Raw genomic sequence first — 20088 nt, 5'->3', positions numbered from 1 at the left:
AGCTTACAGGGGAATGTTGGAAGAAGTTTAAGGAATGTGTGTGGTTCCTTTACTTTAGCTTTTGCACTGGGTCATGCATGTGGCTAATTTTAAAGCAAGAGCTAGGATGTGCCTTCAATGTATAGTTCTTTCCTTTCTGCCTGCAGACACTTCTTCTCTGAAAACTCTTCATGTATTTTACATTAAAAAGAGTCATTTTTTCCATGTCTTGGTGCTCTATACTATAGTTCTAGGTAGAGGTTAGGCAAATCAACCCCTTGAGTTTATAATAGTACAATCTTTCAAGTCAGTGGCCATCCAGTGTTCAGAACTTCTGAAAACCAGGGCAGGTAGACGGAGAGAGTTGCATCAAAAATCAGTAAAATAATCTTATTTTATGATGGAAGGAAGCAGTACCAATGCATCAATTTGATAATCAATTTGATTTTGGCTATTATCAGTGCATCCTGGTGGTCTGTTTTTTCCCCAAAAATGCCAGGAGAGGAACATGAACAAGTGCTCTGAAGGAGACCAGTGAACTGAAGTATTTACATTTTTCTTCAATATGAATCTTTTCCATCTGGCAGCCTCATCTTTAAACACATACATGTAAAAAAAATGTATACAATCATACTCAATTGTAGCCCAGGACCCACTCAGTTACATACTGCGGTTTGTCCCAGCCCCCGGCAGCTGGGGCTGAAGGCAGTGAGGAGAGGGGCTGATTGGGTACACGTGGGGCTCCACTCACATGTGTGCCCCCTTACCCGAACAGCGTCAGTCGCGGTGGCACAGCAGAGGCAGCAGCAGGGGCAGCAGCAGCTGATCCCCCTAAGGTAAGTGGGGCAGAGGAGCTGGTGCAGCTGGGGTGGATCTGGAGGGGAAGCCCCCTGGATCCCTTTTAACTGAGCCGGCAGGAAGCTGCGCTCCCAAGCCACGTGCTAACAGAGCGCGCAAACAGGTGTGCTCTGTAAGGGCGTGATGGTGTTTGCGCCGGTGTTTGCACAGACAGGCAAGCAGAAGGGGCCAGGAGGAAGTCTTCAGCAAGGGAGAGGCAAAGGCACTACACTAAAAAAAATAAAAAAAAAAATGGTATCAACGCCAAGTGCTGCTAGGGCCCCTGCCTGGGGGGTGCCGCCTACATGGGGCTTCTCTGAGGCCTCAACCCAGACGGAGCCTGTGGGGGAGCTGGCATCACCCTGCCCCCTGGCCTGTGAAGGATGTCCAGAGGGGATGGGGGGGCAGGGAATGGGGGCCCCCACACCTGTCCTGAAGGTGCCCATCTTAGGGCCTTGGAGGGGCAAGTGAGGGAGCTCCAGGAGGAGGTTAGCAGACTGAGGGGGACCAGAGAAGCAGAGGATGAATTGACAGGTATTTCCTTTCCCTGCAGGGCCATGCACCAAAGGGAGAAGCACCCCAGGAGGTGCCCTACACAGTGGAACGGCAGAAGGGTCCCTCCAGAGCCAGGGCTGCTCAGAGTGGTGCAGTATCAGCTCCCGCAGTCCAGCTGGGGAACAGGTATAAGGCCCTGGCAACATTGGAAGAAGAGGAAGGAGAGGAGGAAACCTCTGGAGAGGAGGCCACTCCATGCACAGAACAGGCTGAAGGAGGCAAGTTGACACAGAAGAGATGCTGGGTGTTCGTCATTGGTGACTCCATCCTGAGAGGAATGGAGGGTCCCATCTGTCGCCAGGATCCCATGACACACAAGGTCTGTCTGCCCGGAGCATGGATTCAGGATGTAACGGAGATGATCCCAGCCCTTATCTGGCCCACTGATTACTACCCCATGGTCCTAAACCATGTGGGCACTAATGATGTGGCCAGGAGCAGCCCAGATCACCTGATGAAGGACTACAAAGCTCTGGGGAGCAAGCTGAAGGAGACAGGGGCACAGGTGGTCTTCTCATCTGTCCTTCCAGTGAGCGGATGTGGACGACGCCATGAGACCTGCATCAGGGAAATCAACTTGCAGCTTAGGAAATGGTGTCTCGAGGCAGGTTTCGGCTTTTTGGACCACGACCCATACTTCAGAACAAGAGACATGCTCAGGTGGGATGGGCTTCACCTCTCCCCCAAAGGTAAGTGTGTGTTCTCTTTCAGGTTGGCTGATCTCCTCAGGCGGGCTTTAAACTAGGCTTATCAGGGGAAGGGGAGGATGAGGACAGAGGGAGCCATGGAACACTGAACCAAGAGACACCCACAGGAACAGCCCAGCCAAGACAGGCGATGAGCACAAGAAGTACCCAGGTAAGAGACAGGGTTCTGGATAGTCCTGGGATTAGGGGGGCGGTGCATACACCCTCAGGAGGCCTTAAATGCCTCTATACTAATGCTCGTAGTATGGGGAACAAGCAGGAGTAACATGCCCTCCTGCTAGCTAACACAAACCCAGACATAGTGGGGCTCACTGAAACTTGGTGGGATCCAACACACGACTGGGTGGTAAACATCAAGGGCTATAGGCTATACAGGTGGGATAGAACAGGGAGCAAAGGTGGGGGTGTGGCGCTCTACGTCAAAGAGCAATACACATCCTCAACATGTAGCACTGGGTCAGAGGAGGGGCAGACTGAAGTGCTCTGGGTCAGAATACAAGGGGGTCAGGGGGAAAGGGACTTAACGGTGGGGGTCTACTACAGACCACCCAACCAAAAGGAAGAGCTGGATTGGGAAGCCTCAGGTCACTTGCAGAGGCAGTTAAGTCAAGGGACGTGGTCATCATGATATCGATTATCGCCTTCTGGAATTCACCATCCAGCGCAGGGTGTCAAAGGCCTGCAGCAAGGCAGCAGCCCTGGACTTCAGGAGGGTGGATTTCAATGAGGTAAGAAGACTAGTTGGGGAGGCACTGAGGTCCCGGAGGGGAGGGGAGCTGGGAGTCCAAGAAGAGTGGTCGTTCCTTAGGGAGACAATTCTCCAAGCCCAAAGGGTGACAGTCCCAATGTGGATCAAAGGGGGCAGGAGTGTTCAAAAGTCCCCATGGCTCACCAAAAGCATCCAGGAACATCTCAAACCTAAAAAGGAGGCATACACGCAATGGAAGGGAGGGGTCATCACCAAGGAGGATTATACCTCCATTGCGCGAGATTGTAGGGGGGCTGTTAGGAAGGCTAAGGTGGAGGCGGAACTGGGACTAGTGACCCAGATCAAAGATAACAAGAAGTCCTTTTTTAAATACATAGGGGGTAAAAAGAAGATACCAGGTAACGTGAGGCCTCTGCGGGACACGCTTGGAAATCTGGTGGTCACACCAGACAACAAAGCTAACCTCTTCAACAAATTCTTTGCTTCCATTTTTCTGAGCAGGGACTGGGACATCCTGGACGGACCCAATGGGATCCCAGATGGACCCATGGGAGGCGCAGCCAGGTCCAGCATCAGTAAGGACCTAGTCAGGGAACTTCTGGTGGGAGGGACTGGACGTATTTAAATCAGCAGGTCCTGACAATCTCCACCCCAGAGTGCTGAGGGAATTAGCAGAGGTCATTGCGGGACCCCTAGCATGGCTTTACGAGCACTCATGGTGCTCTGGCATTGTGCCAGAGGACTGGAAAAGGGCCAATGTGGTTCCCATTTTCAAAAAAGGGAGGAAGGAGGACCCAGGAAAATATATGCCAGTTAGTCTTACCTTGGTCCTGGGTACGCTTTTTGAGAGAATTATCCTGGCACATGTCCGCGAGGGGCCAGCAGGGGAGATTATGCTTAGGGGCAACCAACATGGGTTCATTAGAGGCAGGTCCTGTCAGACCAACCTGGTGGCCTTCTATGACTAGGTCACAAAATCCTTGGATGCAGGTGTCACGGTGAACATAGTCTTTCTGGACTTTAGGAAGGCCTTCGACACTGACTGTCACCCCATCCTCATTAAAAAATTAGATGACTGTGGTGTCGATGCCTACACAGTCAGATGGGTCTCAAACTGGCTGGAAGGCCGCACCCAGGGAGTGGTGGTGGGCGGGTCATTTTCGACCTGAAGGGGGGGATCCCCCAGGGCTCGGTCCTCGGGCCCACACTGTTCAACATCTTCATCAGTGACTTGGACGAGGGGGTGAAAAGCACCTTGTTCAAGTTCACGGATGACACAAAGATGTGGGGAGCAGTGAGCACATTAGAAGGGAGAGACAGGCTACAACTAGATCTGGACAGGTTGGGTGGGTGGATGAGAACAGGATGGGTTTCAACACTGACAAGTGCAAGGTACTGCACCTGGAGAAGAAGAACCAGCAGCATACCTACAGGCTGGGGAACTCCCGTCTCATCAGCACAGAGGCAGAAAAGGATCTTGGAGTTGCTATTCATTCCAAGATGAACATAAGCCACCAATGTGAGGACACAGTTAGGAAGTCTAACCACACCTTTTCATGCATCCACAGATGCATCATGAGCAGGGCCAAGGACGTGATCCTCCCCCTCTATGCAACATTGGTCAGGCCGCAGTTGGAGTACTGTGTCCAGTTCTGGGCGCCACACTTCAGGAGGGATATTGCCAGCATTGAGAGGGTCCAGAGGAGGGCCACTCACCTGATCAGGGGCAGCAGGGCAGGCCCTACGAGGAGAGGCTGCAGGTCCTGAAACTGTTCAGCCTCCACAAGAGAAGGCTGAGAGGGGATCTGGTGGTCATCTATAAATTGGCCAAGGGAGACCAGCAGGCATGGGAGAGTCCCTGTTCCCGCAAGAACTACCAGGAGTAACAAGGAATAACAGCTGCAAGTTGACTGAGAGTAGATTCAGGCTAGACATCAGGAGGCACTACTTCACAGTCAGGGCAGCTATGATCTGGAACCAACTTCCAAGGAAAGTGGTGCTCACTACTACCCTGGGGGTCTTCAAAAGGAGGCTGGATAATCATCTAGTCGGGGTCATTTGACCCCCAGCATTCTTTCCTGCTCATGGCAGGGGGTTGGACTTGATGATCTGCTCAGGTCCCTTCTGACCCTATCAACTATGAAACTATACTGTAGGAAGACATAGTCAGGAACAAAAAGCCTGAAAGAGCTGAGAATTTAAGCAGACAAGAATTGTTAGCAATAAATGAAGTAGTGACTTAGACAAGTTAGTGCCCTGGAAGAAACACAAGTTCTGGTTCTATTTATAACTATCACACATGAAAACTATTCTTTAATGAGCATAAAAGAGATAAGGAAACTAGAAGTGATGTACTATGATGGAACAAGTTAAGACAAACCGGTTTCATTTATAACCTAGCATAAATGCATCCTATACTAGAGTGATCTCTTGCCTGGTCTAAATAGTTCTAGTTATTTCACCAACAGAAAACATGATTGGTTTGACTTTTCACATATTTACTGTGGAGATATGCTTTCTGAAAAGGTGAAGGGGTTTGTTGATCATATGCTGGATTGCAAACGGACAATTTCTGCATTTATCATAACATCTCCCTGTGAGATTCTGGAATCTCTCTTTCTCGGGTACTGGAAAGATGACAAATGATAGGTCTAAGATTCTGACATTTATGGAAGCAGCGATGCAGAGACTTCTGTTGACATATATATGCTATAACCTTTGGAAGTGCCATTGATATTTTCACTTTGAAACTGATGAATATGAAACAGAAAGAAGTGGAGTGGTATATGCATGGTCTTATAAAATAACACTAACGGTGGGAGTCTAAACAGACTGCTATAAATGCACTAAATCAGCACTACTACAGGCTGTGGTAGGGATTATTTTAGACCAGCGGCCAGCAACCTATGGCCTGCAGGCCAAATCTGACTTGCCAGGTGATTGGTTTGAATCTGAGAAGCCTGGTCATCTGTGGCAATTCTGCCTTTGGAGCTAGCTCTGTTAAAGAAGCCCATCACTCCAAAAGGTTGCCAATGCTTGTTCTAGACTTGTTTTTTAGGTCTTCATCCAATACAATGACAACCAAACTATCCTACTAATGGCATCTGGTGCCCAACTTGAGATGGGGGCTGATTTTTGTATGTGTAAGCACTTAATTACAACTGACATCATTAGGGATTGTGGATACTTAGGGCATCTTTACACGTGCTCTGAGGAGCAGGTAGGGGGGCGAGGCACTTTAATTTGAGTGGTGCTTGGGAGCCACTCTAAGACATCTGCAGAGTCTTGTGTATTCAGTGTCCCATGGTTCAAAATGGTGGCAGGATTGTTTTAACTAAAGCTTATTCAATAAGCTTTAATTAAAGTGTCCCTGGTGCCATTCTGAAGTGTGGGGACACTGAATACATGTGATGGTGAGGCTACTGAATCATACTAATTAGGACACATCAGAGTAGGTGTCAGGCAGGTGCCCTTAGTACTTAAGATTTTAGGCTCAGCATTTCAGCTTCAGTTCTCAGATCTACAGGCACCTAATTTATTAAAAGCTGTTTTATCTCTTGGACTATCTCACAGATAAATGGTAAGGGCAAACTCAGGACTATTTATAAATTATGAGGAACTCAGATGCTATGGTAATGAGTGCCAAAAAGGTAAGCTCATGAACAAATTGTTAACTCCATGGTCAGTTTAGGGTTTTGATAGTGTGCGGTAAGCAAAGAACAGATGCAAAGAATAAAGAGAACAAAAACAAATATTAAAAGTTTGCCCCATTGTACTAAATTTCATCTAGTCAGCAGAGACCTTGAGGAAAAGGTAACACCTTGCTGTGTAATTAATGGTTGTTGATGGGATTTTTTTAAAGTATCTAACTGACTTGTCCAAAGACTCATTTTTTGAAAATCTCACTCCAGGTCACTGGGCCTACACACCAAGGAACAAAATTAAAGTCAAATGAATGATTTTCACTTGGACAGTGCTGGTGTTTCATATGTGCTGAGAGGCTGTGGGCACGTTTATATGTTGCCCTACATCACCATAGTGACACGCTACATCACTGTATGACTCGCCACATAATGGAGCAATCATGTGTCTACACATGATTGGCAGCTATTTCACTGGAGCGGTTTACGCCCCTATTTTAGCGCGCTGTTATGGTGAAATAGCGGTGAAAACTAACCATGTGCTGCACGCACGGTGCAGTATGGGAAGTTACTGTACTTCCTTTTGGAAGTACTAAAGCACGGCACAGTAACAACATCGCTATAGAGCGACATGTAGATATGTGCTGTATTGACAAACTTACTGTTCTTTTTAAAGTTTTTTTTGCACAATGATACTGAATAATAAAGTGAGAGCAAATAGTATAATATCTTCAGAGCATCCTCATCTGAAGAAAAGGAGGAATAGGTCCCTTAATGCAGATCTGTTATCTAAAGCTATTTCCCAGAAAACACACAAAACTGCCCATCCCAGGCAATTAGAAATTGTTCTTCTGTTTATTGAAGAATTTACTTAATACTATTCTTCTTCTTCTAAATACTTTGATTATAGCATCTTTTTCATTTAAGTCAGGAAGTGGACACTTAGAAGTTGTGGAAAAGTTTTCAAAGCACTTATTTCACAGTGCTGTTACATATCCAGCATTGCACAAAGGAGTTTCATCAATGATTTTGAACAGAAATACTGGATTTTCCAGACTGTTACAGAAAATCAATAAGCAGCAATAATTATGAGCTGTCAAATCACTACCTGACAGCACATGAGATACCCACATTAAAACAGTTTTATAAAACAATCCATAAGATTGTTAGTGAAAGACTAGAGCTCTCCATTATGCTCCTTTACCCCAGTAACTCCATTACTAGCAATTCAGTTACTCCTGATTCACACTAGGGAACACATTGGATTTTTTTAGACAATATTCTCTTCTTACACATTCAAACAGTTAAAAAAAAATCCATAGAGCTGTTAGTGATAGAACAGGGCATAAGACTGAAGAGGAACATCCTGTTGTGGGCTTGAGAAAGATACAGAGAATTGAACTAACAGACTAACAGAAAGCAAGAACATTGAATGGTGCTATAGAAACAAAACAAAGAGAAATGGCGCATCTACATGAAATGTTTACTGTGCAGTTGACTAATTAATTGCGTAATAAATGTCTCAGGGTCTACATGTGCATCCCTATTAGGGCACATGAAACTAATTAAACTCCACAGTCAGGTAGTGCCTGTAACTACAAATCCTACCCTGCTGCAGAGTTGTTTCATGCAAAGCCATGCACATGTAGATGTTGCCTGACTGACTGGGGCACAAGGAAACTTTAGTACTGGGGCTGCCTGCTGGCAGTAAGCTCCAGAGTTTATTCATGTGCACTAATTGCATGTGTAGACATGCCCAAACAGCCTGAATCTATGCTGTCTGTATAGCACTTATTGGATACTGTACTGGTACCAAACTTTATCGTGGCTATGTTTTCCTCCTTACTTTCATAAAATGAAGAATATCCATCACCCAGGGTCTTTTAGCCTTCAGTGACCAAGTTGTTTATATTGTGTTCCAAACAGACCTGTGTATAACTTTCCAGGGGGAAGCTTGGTAAGAACAGATATAAAGAATCACACCAAGGAATACAGTTGCAATGCACACCGATAAGATATGCTGGTCCAAAAAGCCTATGAACTTTGCTACATATTCTGGAGCACTATATACTGGCATCTTAAGTATATTTCACATACACACATCTCTAGAGCCTTCTCATAACAAAATTCACCTGAAACAGTTGAATTAAAAACTCAGTCTTTTGGCAAATGTGGATATAGCTTTGTGTAAACTCCAATTCTTTGGCCCCCAAACAGACAATTTCCTGCTTATGAATGGAACGCCTATCTACAGCCCATTGCTAAAACACATGCTCCTGGTCCCTCACCTTTTTTCCTTGACTTGTTCTCAACAAAGGCTACAAACTTCCATTGTTATAGCTGAAGGAGTGTATAATTCAAAGGACCCATGCCTCCCTCATCTTCATGTTCCTTTATACCTCAATAAGTCCATTATCATTGATACAGTTATTCTTGATTCATACTAGGGAACACACTGTAAGAGGAGAATATCATTTAACATGTGCAGAATGTTTTCCTATAAACCCCTAATTCTGCCTTTGGGATGCTTGAAGATAGTGTTGATAAGAGTCAATGGGCACTATGTGCCTACAGCCAAGGGAAAATGAGTCCCAGTCTGTTCCTGAATCCTTCAATATCTCTAAAGTAAACACTCTAGGAGAGTGACACCAATAAAGAAAGCCAAAGTGAAAGCTACACAAACTTAATATTTCAGCCTGCAAGATTTCATGTAAACATTTTTTCCAATTTAGACTCAGACAAGTGGTGTCCCCCCCCCCAAATTATGATATTCTGAACTGCCAGGTACTTCCTGTTGTTATATTCTTGTTTTAGCACATGGAAGTGAAAAGACATATCCCCTTCTCAAAAACCTCACTGAGAAGGATTTCAGACATCATATGTCAATAGAGCAGTGGAAAACTGCTGGAGCATACCAGAGAACTGGGGCTTCTGGCACAGGAACATTTTTTTTCCTAATTAAGGGTATGGGTCTGCTTTTACCTGCACCACTATAAAGATTTCCTCTCAGGTATAGCTAGTGAAAGAGTAGAATTAGGTCTTGTATATTCCCCCACCTCAGTTGCCAGCCCTCGCAGCACTAAACTGGTTACAAGATCAGTTAGAAGAATCTCAAAACTTTTTTGCAAAGCAGTGAAAGCCTTCCCTGCTACAGCTAGCTTTGTCTGCCCATTTGTTTTTAGTGACCAATGAGAAAGAATATTCATTTTGACAAGCTATTTGAGGAAGCATATTTCAGAGCCAGTAACAAGGCAATGAATTACAAGTCAGCTTTCATATTGGTATCTCTATCCTTCTATAGACTTTTTTGCAACTTGTGAATTGGCCCGATCTCTTCCTCTCAGCTCCTGTCTCCTTCTTTTTCCTCTGCTATCAGCACTTTAGGAAGGTGTAACTGTGAAACTCATAAAACCACAGCTAGTGGTTGATAATGAGTATTCTCGTCAGCACCAGCATCAGTTTTACTTCCTAACCTAAACTGTCTCTAGCATTTATTTGTGCTGTTATACATCTTACAGGCAGGAGACAACAGTGGTGAGTGAAGTTATCATTTTATATAGCGATATATGCAGAAAGTACATCATAATCTGGCTTCAGGTGCATGTGCTCAGTTTTTGCTGAAGTCAGGAGAGTTCTGTACATATCAGAAGACAATTTTTGGCCAGATGTGAATAAATTGACCGTGAGAGTCTTCTGGAGCTGTATAAATGCACGAGTCTGACGTGTGATATGCACCTTATAGACTAACTAAATCAGAGATGCATAAATTTTCATGAGCCTATGCTTACTTCATCAGATGCTGTGTGATATGGTCATTGTTGGGAATCAGACAGTAATCCTTGATCATGCAAATACTTCTAGGGTGCATGGCAGAGAGCACAAGATTGTTGTCCTCCAGTATAAGGAAGAGTTTCATCTATAAATTTAATTATTTATGGGTGGAAGTCTCATGCCCATATAACCTCCAGACAAAAGGTAAATAGAAAGAGGAAGAGGCAGGTCGGTAGGAATAGAGAGCTACTTTGGAGCAGTATGTAAAATTAAGTCTCGGCCTTGCACACAGGCTACTGTAACCAGATTGGATCCTCTATTATACTAAGACTTCTTTTCTCAGCTATTGCAGTAGGAATACTGGCTTCAGATGGAAGTTGAACTCCAGATGAAAGAACAGTCATTGAAAAGTGGAAAGAGTTTCCTTATTATTACTTGCTTCACCATTATGTTAATCACATATATGGCCAAGGGATTCATAAAACACATGTTGACAGTTGTGAAAGCTGCCCCTTAGAATGAGATATAGAACTTGCTGGACAGTGAAGAGCCCTTGCAATTCTGGCATTTGATGTGTTTGCTTATGAAGTGCGGGGTACACATGTCCTTTCAGAAGAGAAAGCTCAGTAACAGAGTGCATTCTGGTAATCGATCCTGGAAGAATAACACTAAAGCTTTTCCTCAAGCATTCATTTCAGACATGGGAAATGTCAGGTTTTTAACCATGGACTGTAATTTGTCATCTTGTGAAAGATTAAAATTCATTTTATGGTCCTTTGCAAAGGCAGAAGATGATGCACAGTACAGATCAAAAGCACCTGCATCTTTCTTAATGAAGTAACAAAAATAATGTGGGGGCTAGAAATACGATAATGCCATCTTGAGCTCTCTGATGGCACTAAGAGGTTTCAGTTTGTATTTCATCTTTAAGATGTTTGGATTAGAAATATATCTACTAGAAGGGGAGTTTTGAAAAAAAAGGTTATTGCTGAACACAACATTTTCTTTTATCTATCAGTATCGTGTGCATGGCTAGTCTTATTGTTTTCACATAAAGTGTTACGGTTTACATAGAAAGAATAGATGGTCCATTCCTGAAATCAGTTCAGATATATAGTGCCTTTATATTAATTTTGGACTATTTCAGTGTTTCAAAGTGACAAGACTGGCCCTTATATATTCGTAAATCTGGGAGAAAGGGTAGATCAAATAATGACACATGTTTATGAGTACAAGTGCACTATTTAACTGTGAGAACATTGTACAATGGCTAGACTACTCTGGTTGTTCTGGATGAATATTGTAATTATGGTTAGAAAAACCTAGGCATCAAAGGAAACTAAACAATAAAATATTTGTATAATTAAGTTAGCTAGCATACCGGTATTTATGTATGAGGCTTATACTTCTGGAACATGAAACATTCCCTGACAGAATAGTTCAGCTTTTGTTTGAAATTGCATCTAGAGCAGTTTATAAAAATATAATACCACAGAACAGATTTACATATTTATTTTGATATTCAGCAAATAAAACATAAAAGAATATTTGCCTTTGGTGCTCTTGGTGTTTTTAATTAAAAGTGCAATCCAACAAAACAGAAGCCATAACAATGAACCAACTATCCTTCTTTGTGGAAAAGGAAGCTAACATCTAGGACTAAAAAATCCCATCTCAACCACCACAAAACCCTAATCCAAACAAAATTTCACACCACCACTGGAAACTACTCCACCAACCACCCCAAGCAAATTAGTGTCCTAAGTTTCAACCAGTCTAAGTTATACCCAGGGAAACAATATCAAAAGACAAGCTCCTCGGTGAAATGCTTTATCAACATCCTCCTCTTTCCTATTCCCAGGGCTGGATCCTACCAGGCAGTAAGTACATGGCTAGGGCCAGCACCACCCACAGCCAAGGGAGTAGTCCCAACAATGTCAAATGAGATGCACCAAGGTTGAACTAGGATTTGTATTGGCCAAATTTTAAAACATTTGGCAAAGTCAAGTATTCAAAAGTTGGGAAATGTCCCTCCTTCAGATAACCACCAACCTTCCCAGAGCCTTCTCTCTCATCTTTTTCTTCCTAAAACCAGACTACTGTTGACTTGTCAGATGGGGGGGAGGGGCAGGGAGAGCTCTAACTTTTTCAGGGCATGGTAGAATAAACATGGTAGAATAAATCAAACTAATTGCAAAGCTTTGATTTTTAAACCCAAAGTTCCTTCCTAGTTCCTCCATGACCACTTGTTCTGTCAAAGGGGCTTCACACAGAGCTGGCCATGAGAAGTATGGATTGTACAGTCCTGTGATCTGATCAAACTCATCCTACAAACTTAGAGGACACATTTTGAAGAGACCTTATCATATGTTCCTTCAGTTCGCAGCCCCCAGGGTCAGAATAATATTACTATCCTACACAAGGAGGGAATAACAGATCCATGCAGAAACTCATATGCCAGAGGTTTTGAGGGAAGGAGCCATCATCCATCACCATGCTGTAAGCTGCTTTCAGGTTTGCTGAAAAAGGAATGAAAAAGGAGAAAGAAGGATCTGGGGATGGGAGGGATGGATGAAAACTAGTATCAGTTCCCAGATGCCTTTTTTGTAAGTGTTAGTCTCTAGGAAACAGAGTACCCCCTATGTAACAGAACCAAAGAGACATATCTTAAGGCAGGCTAGACCAGAACACCATAGTACTATCTGATCAATACATTCAGAGAACTTGGCTGTGCTTATCTGGTGATGCATGCAGTAGTGGGGACTTTGCATAGCACCTAGTGCACATAAAAATAGCAGAGAATCAGCAAGTTGTGTGTGTCATACAAAGAATATTTGATAGCACTGTGATTAGAAGGGAAACAGTCAGAGAGGTACAACAATTTTAAAGTACTTCCTATGCAACTTGGCAGTTTTTATAGAATTATAGAATCATAGAAAATTAGGGTTGGAAGGGGCCTCAGGAGGTCATCTAGTCTACCCCCCTACTCAAAGCAGGACCATTCCCAGCCAAAAGCTTTGTCTAGCCAGGTCTTGAAATTCTCCAAGAATGAAGATTCTACAACTGCTCTGGGTAACCTGTTTCACTGTTTTACTACCCTCCTAATGAGAAAATTCTTCCTAATATCTAACCTAAACTTCCCTTCCTGCAACTTGAAACTGTTGCTCCTTGTTCTGTCATCTGCCACCACTGAAAACAGTCTAGCCCCATCCTGTTTTGAATCTCCTTCAGGTAGTAGAAGGCTGCTATTAAATACCACATCAGTCTTCTCTTCTTTGGACTAAATTAGCCCAATTCCCTCAGCTTGTCCTCATGAAGTCATGTGCCCTAACCACATCACAATTTTTGTCCCCTCCACTGGACTCTCTTCAATTTGCCCACATCCTTTTTGTAGTGGGGGCCTAAAACTGAACACAGTACTCCAGATGTGGCCTCACAAGTGCTGAATAGAGGAGAAGAATCACTTCGTTTGACCTGCTGGCAACACGCCTACTGATGCAGCCCAGTATGCCATTAGCTTTCTTCGCAACAAAGGCTCCAGCGCTAGGTGGCAGCATCCCTGAGCTCACATCCCTGCTGGGCCCTGTGGCCTCTCCATGGCCAGATGCTGGCCCTCTACAACCAAGAGACAGAAGCATTTTGTGAGAGTTGGCAACATTTCAGAGATAAGATGCTCTGCATCAGGGGCTGTGCGCTGCCTGGCTTCAGATTGGGGGTTGGCCATGCACGGGTGCCCATGGACCATGGTAAGTCAGGCTGAGAAGGCCTGGGCCTAGGTAGCCACCAGCCAAACCCCGCATCCCTGCGTGCTTCCCTAGGGCCAGTGGCCCAGGATGGGACAGGCCAGGTTCCTGGCAGCACCTGCTGCTGCAGCTCCAGACCCTACTCCCCACTCTCTGCCCCTCCAGGCCACTCATCCTACTATGCTGCTGCCCAGCCTAAAGAGGCCAGGCTTGGGGTTTGTGGGGCTCTTGGACAATTGGGACACTGAGCTAGCCATGCCCCTGCCCTGCCTGCAGGGATCTTGTCTGAGGAAGCACCCCAGAGCCAACCCCCCGCAATGCTGCTTTTGTACCCCAAGTGTGCCCCTGCTGCACATACCACAGCCAGTGCACAATAAGCTGTTTGTGCAGGCTGAGGGGTGCCTGGACTACTATGCCCTGCTGCTGATGATCCTCATGGTGCCCCAGAGGACATCGCCACTGGCTTTGACACCTTCCTTGGGGTGTGAGAGGCCCATGCCCACCCAGATGTGGGGGCACAGGCTGTTCAATAAAATGTTGAATTGTGTCCTGCCTCTCTGCATGCTGAGTGGGGGGTGGATGGACCTGGAGCCAGGAGAGTGCAGGTGGGCCAGGCAGGGTGAGGGGGCGGGGGGCAGAGGCAGAGGCTGGAAGGGCTCAGCCCCCAGTATGGGGTTTACCACATGTCCAGAGTTGGTGAGGCTGGCAGCTCAGTGTGGTCCTCCCCATCAGTAATGGTGTCCAGATTCTCCTAGATCCTGGGCCCACAGTGTGCAGGCACCCAGCCTGCTCCACCCCCTCCGGGAAGGAGTTGGTGCTGCTTATGGCCAGTGGTGACATGGCTGGCTGTTCCTCATGGTGGGATGCTGGCGGAGATGGAACTGGGACTAGCAACCTGGATCAAGGATAACAGGAAGTCCTTTTTTAAATACATAGTGGGGAAAAAGAAGGTACCGGGTAACATGGGGCCTCTGCAGGACATGCTAGGAAATCTGGTGGTTGCACCAGATGACAAAGCTAATCTCTTTAACAATTTATTTTCCTCTCCTTTCCTGAGCAGGGACCAGGTCATCCCCTCCACCGGGATCCCTGACAGTCCCAGGGGTGGCACAGCCATGCCCAGGGTCAGTGAGGACCTAGTCAGGGAATTTCTGGTAGGACTAGACATGTTAAAATCAGCAGGTCCTGATGATCTCCACCCCAGAGTGCTGAAGGAATTGGCAGAGGTCATTGCAGGACCCCTGGCATGGCTTTACAAGCACTCATGGTACTCTGGTGAGGTGCCAGAGGACTGGTAAAGGGCCAATGTGTTCCCTATTTTCAAAAAAGGGAGGAAAGAGGACCCAGGAAACTATAGGCCTGTTAGTCTTACCTTGGTCCTGGGAAAGCTCTTTGAGAAAATTATCTAGGTGTATATCTGCAAGGGACTGGCAGGGGAGATTATGCTTAGGGGCAACCAACATGGGTTCATTAGAGGCAGGTCCTGTCAGACCAATCTGGTGTCCTTCTACGACTAGGTCACAAAAGCCTTAGACGCGGGTGTCATGGTGGACGTAGTCTTTCTGGACTTTAGTAAGGCCTTTGACACGGTCTCTCGCCCCATTATCATTAAAAAAATTAGGCGACTGTGGTGCCAATGCCTGCACAGTCAGATGGGTTGCTAATTCGCTGGAGGGCCGCACCCAGAGAGTGGTGGTGGACGGATCATTTTTGACTTGGAGGGATGTGGGCAGTGGGGTTCCCCAGGGCTCGGTCCTCAGGCCTGCACTGTTCAACATCTTCATCAGCAACTTCACTGAGGGTGTGAAAGCACCTTGTTCAAATTCACGGATGACACTAAGATGTGAGGAGAAGTGGTCACACTAGAGGAGAGGGACAGCTGCAATCAAATCTGGACAGGTTACAGGGGTGGATGGATGAGAACAGGATGGGTTTCAATACTGACAAGTGCAAGGTATTGCACCTGGGCAGGAAGAACCACTAGCATACCTACAGGCTGGGGAACTTCCTTTCTGAAAACACAGAGGCAGAAAAGGATCTTGGAGTCATTATTGACTCCAAGATGAATATGGGCCATCAATGTCGGGACACGGTCAGGAAGGCTAACCGCACCTTGTCATGCATCCATAGATGCATCATGAGCAGGTCCACGGAAGTGATCCTCTCCCTCTATGTGCCATTGGTCAGGCCTCAGTTGGAGTACTACATCCAGTTCTGGGCACTGCACTTCAGGAGGGATGTGGCCAGCATCAAGAGGGTCCAGAGAAGGGCCACTCACATGATCAGGGGGCAGCAAGGCAGGCCCTACGGGGGGAGGCTACAGAACCTGAACCTGTTCAGCCTCCACAAGAGGATGAGAGGGGATCTGGTGGCCATCTATAAACTGACCAAGGGGGCCCACCAGGCAATGGGAGAGTCCCTGTTCCCCTGAGCACTACCAGGAGTAACAAGGAATAAAGGCCATAAGTTGATGGAGAGTAGATTCAAACTAGATATCAGGAGGCACTGCTTCACAGTCAGGATGGCTAGGATCTGGAACCAACTTCCAAGGGAAGTGGTGCTCACTCCTACCCTGGGGGTCTTCAAAAGGAGGCTAGATAGACACCTAGCCAGGGTCATTTGACACCAGCATTCTTTCCTGCCCATGGCAGGGGCTCAGACTTGATGATCTGCTCAGGTCCCTTCTGACCCTACCAACTATGAAGCTGAGCATGGGATACCAAATTAACCCTCATAGCCCTTGTGGTTCAAACTGACCCACTTTCCAATGTATAGTTTATACCTTCATTTCTTACATATGAGGTCTGAATGGAATGTAATTAATTGACAAAATCAAATAAGGAGCAAAATAAAAAAGATGTCTATGCATTGACAACGAAGCAGCTGATAATTTTAAACCAATTTTAAAAGGCAGCCTGAGCATGTTTTATTTATTAATTTGTTCTATTATGCTCCTTTAAAATGCTCTGACTTGTGTTTTTTTAAGATAATGAACCAAAGTCTACTTCTGTCTATTACAACTTACAATAAGAAAAACTGCTCTTTCATAGTTTACATATTTTGGGACATTCAGATGGTTTTTAAATCTAGAAATTATTCCATTGGGGGTTGGCAGCTAAAAGGGGCACAAAGATGACATTTTATGACCTCTGGTGTGTTTGCTTAACATGAAAAGAGCCAGCAACCATAAGACAAATTAACTACAGGGACAAATTTTTCCTGAGCCTGTTTGTTTTATGATAAACTTCTTTCAAATATATTGTGCCTCACTGGTGTGTCTGATTTTGATAATACCTTCCAATAAAACTACAGGGTGCGTTTTATATGACAAATTCTTCAGTAAAGGAGTAGCTTCAGCTATTTCACACTCTCCAATGCCCCTACAAAAAGCATAATTCTGAAGAAACTAAACAAGAACAGGATGCTACTGACTGGGAAGGACAAACAGTGTAAAGCAAAGGTGTCAAACTCATGTGGCCATGAGGGCCAGATTGGGCTCACAGACCTCCTGCCCCTCCTCCAGTATACTTGACCTGGTAGCTGTTCCTGCCAGTCTGTGACCTGTGCTGCACAGGGGTAAAAGAACGTGGTCTATGGGCTGGATCCAGCCCACTGACTGGCCCCGCACCATGGGTGCACATCAAGCCCTATTTCAGTTTGACCAGATCTGGAGGCAGCACTGAAGGCTGGATGGCAGGGCTCTATGGGCCAGATCTGGTCTGCAGGCTATATGTTTGACACCCCTGGTATAAAGTAAATTTTTACAACTATTAAAGGACATGGCTCCTAAGTGACATAGAATATTTACAACACCTCTACTAATTGACATAGATGACATTAATTCAACTAGATCCGGTGAACGGGTGAAATGATCACTTTACTCACATTCAGTCACACTGTGGCCCCTGCCCTGGCTACATATTCAATCAATTAATGGCATGGTAAAGGAAGGAATAAGCCATAATTTTGTGGCTGGTTCCTATCATGCCATTAATTGAACATGTGGCCAGATGTGCCCCTATGGATGGGAGCCCTCAAGCAGCTGTGGGGTCCCAGCTGAGGAAGCATATGGTGTGCCCCCATGACTGGGAGCACCATCAGCTGAGGGGGCTTTCAGTCATAGAACTTTGCTACTTACCAATTCAGGGGGAGCCCAGGATTGCGATTAACTGGTCGTGATTCTAGACTCCCCATGCACCGACAGTAAGGTATATTGCTATCTGAAGTGTGATCCCACAATCACACCTTCCGATATGCATGTGTGGCATGGCAGGAAGCACAATTGTGTAGATCATGCATCAGATCCCATCATGATTTACCTGCACATCTGGCAGGGGCCCATGAATTCAATGGAATTGTGAATAGGTAGACAGAGAGCAGAATGTGACCCATTTTGGTTAATAAGTTGTTCGTGCTGTTTATTTAACTGCCTGTTTCAGCTTTCAATGATTTATATCTTGTCTCTTTTTCTCAGGAAGATACGTGTACCAGGTCACATTTGTGTTGGCATTTTGTGCTACAAGTACATAATTTGTGTTTGCACTGCCAGAATATCTAGCTATGCCAAGAAAAAAATCTTACAGCTAGATCTCCCTGAAAAGCAAACTTCACTGAAGGGAAGTGAAAAAAAACAAGGTCAGTAACTGAGGACTTTTTTACATGTACTCTGGGATGGTGCAAGGGTGTTTTAATTAGAACAGCTCTCAGGAGCCTCTCTAATTAAAATTCATCCAGTGTCTCATGTATTCAGTGTCCCACATTTCAAAATGGCAGTGGGGGTGCTTTAACTAAAGCTCATCCAACAAGCATTAGTTATAGTGCCCCTGTCATTATTTTGCAATGCGGGGATGCTGATACATGAGACACTGCAGCATGCTGGAGCATTCTGATTAGAATTCTTTAGCAGACTCAATTAATCAAGTCTGCTCTGACGAGTTCTAACCAGAACGTGTTAGAGCACATGTATAGGTGCCCCGAGTGTTTAATTCATACCACACAATTGACATGAAAAAGAATATAAAAGTAATAGATTATGACCCAACTTTTCACCCCTTTCAGATGGTTTTTTAATGAAAGTATCTTCTGATCGGTCTTGCTGCATTGTTTTGTAGGTTTATTAAGGCTGCCTTTACTTCTCTCTCTGATCTCTCTTCTAAGCTGTGTATCTTACTGTAGTATAGAATGGAAAGAGAAAAGAGGAACAGGTAAAAAGGGGGAGAAAGAAAGAAAGAGTCAGGGCCACATTGCATGGGACAATTATCATGTGTTAAAATGCACTTAAAACACCTGTGTCAGCACGTTCAAGCAGTTTAATGTGTGTTGAATGTTCTCGTTATTGTATTTTATCATAGCAAAGTTTTGTCTTTTTGAGTGAGGAGTATCTTCAGACAGCATTAAGTAACAGGCTGAGCTAACAGAGGGATGCTCTAATAGGTAATATGATTAAATGCAGTTCCAGACTCTGGCACAACGCAGGGGCTGAGACTGACAATCCTCAATGTTACTTGAGGACTGTTGCATGTGACACTTAGCACGTTTTTTTAATCTGAGATCATAGTAAGCATTGCTATACAATTGCTCAGAACATCTTCTAACTGTCAATACTGCATGGTAATGCTTACTACAATCTCAGATAAAACATATGCTAAGTGTCCAATGAGAAAAAATCCCCAGGCAGTCACTTCATGTAGCAGACTCATTCCTGAGTTTGGCTGGTTTGGGAGGTATTCTGAGGGTTTCCAACAGACTGCTAATTTAGAAGCCATAAGTCACAAACCCTCATACTTCATTGTATGAGTTACCCTGTTGTTAATAAAGTGTGGGAAGACATGTTTCAGATGGGCAGGTTTCTCCAGTTTGTCCATATCATGTTTTTCCATACCTTCCTCTGAAGTATTTGTTCCTGTCTACTTTTAGACATAGGATACTAATGGTCTGATCCAACCTAGCAATTCCCATCAATCCCTAGATTCACTTCTTACTGCTGAGAGAGACTGGGCCAGATCCAAATGATTCTCACGGGCACCTACATGATATTTAGATGGAATTTAGGCACCAAAGTCATAACAATCAATCTGGAACAGCCAACCCTCTTGTCTCCCAGTAGAAGTCTTGTCCATATATCAATATTCCTTAGCAACAGCTCT

The sequence above is a fragment of the Alligator sinensis genome, unplaced genomic scaffold (assembly GCF_000455745.1).
Source record: "Alligator sinensis unplaced genomic scaffold, ASM45574v1 scaffold663_1, whole genome shotgun sequence".
Taxonomy (NCBI): Eukaryota; Metazoa; Chordata; order Crocodylia; family Alligatoridae; genus Alligator; species Alligator sinensis.
Note: the sequence above shows the minus strand (reverse complement) of the source record.